Source organism: Silene latifolia, chromosome X (assembly GCF_048544455.1).
Source record: "Silene latifolia isolate original U9 population chromosome X, ASM4854445v1, whole genome shotgun sequence".
In the NCBI taxonomy this organism is placed as follows: Eukaryota; Viridiplantae; Streptophyta; class Magnoliopsida; order Caryophyllales; family Caryophyllaceae; genus Silene; species Silene latifolia.
This window is the reverse complement of record NC_133537.1, coordinates 83,530,961-83,535,172: the sequence shown is the minus strand read 5'-3', so window position 1 is coordinate 83,535,172 and position 4,212 is coordinate 83,530,961. Positions and strand designations below refer to the sequence as shown.

Genomic DNA, 4,212 nt, shown 5'->3' with positions numbered 1-4,212 from the left:
GAACCACTGAGCAAAAAAGAGAGAGGCAGGACTTTCCGAGAACCGCCGAGCAAACTTGACGTTATAGAAGGGCGAGACTTTCTGAGAAACGCTTGAAGCAACGAAACTTTCTAAGAACCGTTAATAACAATTATTTTGGTTGAAGGCCGGACTTTCCGAGAACCACTGAAGGATAATTGACTTGTAGAAGGACTTTCCGAGAACTGCTAAATAACCGACTTGGTAGAAGGTGGGACTTTCCGAGAACCGCTGACGAAACTTGATTCCGTAGAAGGGCGAGACTTTCCGAGAAATGCTGAGAAAAGGCAGGACTTTCCGAGAACTGCTGAAAATTGTCTTGAAAACGGGACTTTCTGAGAACCAATCGTTGAGATTTAATCTAATTGATAGAAGACGAGACTTTCCGAGGATCGCTGATAACTAATTTACATCAAACTCGTATTAAAGAAATACATGGGCTGCATAGCGGTAACGAACTCACGTTGGGGAATAAAATATTGCAACCGCTGGGGAAAAATGTAGACCAATTGGGTGAAGAAATACACCCGTAGGAAATATACGGAGTAAAAATACCCCTAGCACTAGAGGAAGTATCCAAAAGTGGGAAAATATGGGGCTTGGGCCCGCAAATAACGAATTTTTAACTAATTAAAAGCAAGAGCTGCTGTGAAACCTGCTACAGAATAGGCACAGCAGGGAATAGGCCTGGGGAAAGGGCGCAGCAAACATTGCGTTTTCTCCCGAGCTCGTTCGTGCCTTAGTAAAATAGAACTCGGGGCGAGTTCTATTTCATTTAAACAAAACTTTTCTTCTTCTTCTTCTTCCTCTCGACAAAACCCGAATAACCAACCAAATTTCACAAACAATTGATCAAAATCTGCCACAAATCATGACAAATCTAGGTATGTATCTCGTCTTTAATTTAACTTGCATTTGTAGCTTGAATTAGGATAGAAAATTAGGGTTTTATGCCCAAAATAGTCGAAAATTTGGGGGTTCCGACCCAAATGAATTTGTCCCTTGAAATTGACATTAGAAATGCGTAATTGAACATGCTAGGAGCATAACCATGCATTCATTTCGAATTTTCGTTGAGTATTGATGAAATGAGACCAAAATAAGACGATCTTTTGCTAAATCGCTTCAAAGGGCTCGAAAATGGTCTTAACTAGCCGATTTTTGATAAAACTTGATGTTTTGGAACCCTTGGATGATAATGGGTAAACTTGCTATCATGCCGGAATTTCAGTTTGTGATGTTGGAGTTAGTGTCCTCCATAATAGTGCGTTTACATAATAAATCTCATTAAAGGAATATCATCAGATATTTAATTATTTGATCCTCGTCAGTTGATTAACGTAAATCGATAACGGTTGGCTGACTAGAGTTTGACGTTATTGTCGTGAGACGGCGGTGATCAACTGACCCCTTTCGGTCACACCTAAAGGAACGAACCCCAATAGACAACTAATTAATTGTATGAGATACAATTTATTTAGTCCCTTGATTTATAGACTAAAAGATTAGTCGATTATTTTAGAAAGATTTCGAGTTGCGAACTCGAGGCATGACAGTTATTATTTAATTATGCGATAATTGAATAATAAATTTTGGGAGACGGGTTTTAGTTAATTAATTGTTAATTCACTAAAATTGTACTAATTGATTAATGTGATTAATATTAGTACGTAAATAATATGTGTAGCGGTACACGTATATTTACGGAGTGATTTAGACGAAATTAATTGGAAGCATTTAAACATGAAACGATGTTTAAATAAAATTTACACGTATTTGTGCGACAAATATAAGAACCAAAATGGACCCGTAAATGGGACATTGGACCGTGTAAATAGAGTGTAGTGGATGATCATGATCATTACACTTTGCTTATTTTTCTTCCATAATTGTCATGTAATCATTATGTGTGTCATAATGCATTGGACAAAAAAATAAGGAAAATAAATCCTACACTCCACCTCCTCCACCCGCCACTTCCTCTATCATATACTCCATCTTTTGTTCATTTTTCCTACACTTCATTTACCTCATTTTTGCATGTGAACAAAATTTGGTCTATCTCTCTAAAATTATTATACATCATTTACTAAGTTGTTAGTAAACTAAAATAAATAATTACTAAGAGTGTTAGTATTATTTACATATTATCAAGGGTTTATTTTACAAGTATCTAGTTAGTATTTGTAAGATAATTTGTGGGTGTAGTTCTTGGGTGCAACTTGAAGGAGACTTTCTTTTTGAAGGTTTTTCAAGGAGGATCATCCATATCTTTTTAGCTTAAGAACAAACTAGAAAGGTGATCTAGTTTGTGCCCATATTACCATAAAATCAATGTAAGGATATTATTTTTCCTTAAACTTTCATTTTTATGCTTTTATATTTGCATGCATGTTACATAGATCACCAAAATGATAAATTATGAGATAATTTAATTTTTATTAGAGAGTCTAATATGGATCTATGATGTTTCAAGTGGTATCAGAGCTTAGGCTTGTAATTTGCATGTTGATTTTAAGCATATTAATGAATTATGAGATAATTTATAAAAACTCAAAAAAATGTGTTAGAAGAGGTTTTAGCACGAAATTTTTGGGGCATGTATACCTACTGATCTCAAAATATTTGTGGTTAAGTTTGGTGATTTATGAAGTTATTTTGCTATTTGTAATGATTTTTGGTAGAAAACCGAGTCAAAATGCCATATTTTAGTTAAAAATTGACTAAAAATAGTTAAAAGTTGATTCGGGCCATGAAAGTCTTATGATGTTTCATGCATGTTTTCTAATGATTGTATTCAAAAGGTTGAATGTTGGTTTGATTTTTTTGCATGTTTATTGATTTTATGAGATAAAAGTCGATAAAAGTGAAATAAATTAATCATAATTTCGAAATAATTGATTCTGCCCTTGATAAATTTATGTACATTTAAAAATATTATTTAAATGTTAAAAGTGAATTTTAAAATGTGTTTTCACTTTGTTTTGATGTTTATTGGTTTTAGTGGTTAAAAATCGATAAATATCGATCTTTTTCTTCATAAATTTTATCCGGATTTTTGGGGCAATTTTTATGACATTTTTGTATTCTTGGGAGTGTTCCAGAATACTCAAAATTTTTGTTTCAATTTTTTGGGTAAATTTTCAATTATTTTGGATTTTTACTTAAAAATTATGATTTTACCGATTAAATTAGCAATATATCACCAAATCAAACTAATTATTCATCATAAAATTAGTGAGGACTAATTTTGAGGTTCAAAACAGTTTGGACAATTATTTTGGACTTAAATGAGATTTAAGAGTTGATTATTGATTTTCACATGTTAAAAATCGATTAAATCCACAAAAACCGAGATGGATACCAACGATTGATAGATAGGGCAATTTTGGCATCATTTTACAGCATTTTAAGCATATTTATTTAAGTTGAATGAATGATTGTCATTTATTTAAATTATTTATCTTGTTGTACCTCGTATGGCCTAGTTTATTTTAATCGTTATTACCCGAAATGAATGAGAATATCGATTTGTTTGGAATTAAATACGATCTCGTATCGTCGGTTTGTAATTAATTAATAGTTTTATTTATTTTATTAATTAATGTATAATAGGAATAACTATGTAATTCAATTGTAATAGTTATTCTTACCGGCGTTTCCAAAAGACGGATTACATCGAGACGGAGTCTATTTTTGGAAGGTGTTCCAAATCCCACAAGAAGGAGCCACTTTTGGAATGAAGAGGCAAGGTACCAAGGAGTTGGTTTCCGAAATGTAATAGACTCGTTTTTATTAACTAGGTGGCCATACTAGGATTTATTCATATGCGTACTTGTTTGCTTGTTTTATTTTCGAGCATGCCAAAATCGCCATTCACATGCATTTTATTTTCGCGGTTGTCAATTTACGTCATTTACATTCACCGACTTAGTTCACTTATAGGGAATTTATGACTAAATTGACAAGATCTCTCACATAACTAAAATTGAGATTAGCCTTACCAATTAGTAACACCTATGAATCTCTTGTTCATTAGAGCCACGCTCGCCCAAGCGGGGTGTTCTCTTTTTACCTTGGGTAAGTAGGGTGGTAAACGGTTATCACACGCTAAAATTGGTTGGACTCAACGGGATATAAGATGATCTTGTGTTCCGGGGCTAGTAGATGGATTTAAGGAAATTCGTCGACCAA

At 33.4% G+C, this 4,212-nt stretch overlaps 1 long non-coding RNA gene across 1 annotated transcript; it reads left to right on the top strand.

The window, feature by feature from the left end:
- The first annotated feature begins 2,056 nt into the window (after nucleotides 1-2,056).
- Nucleotides 2,057-3,852, top strand: LOC141621470 (uncharacterized). Its single transcript, XR_012532358.1, has 2 exons — nucleotides 2,057-2,354; nucleotides 3,662-3,852. It is a non-coding gene; the product is annotated as an uncharacterized LOC141621470 (long non-coding RNA).
- The last annotated feature ends 360 nt before the right edge of the window (nucleotides 3,853-4,212 follow it).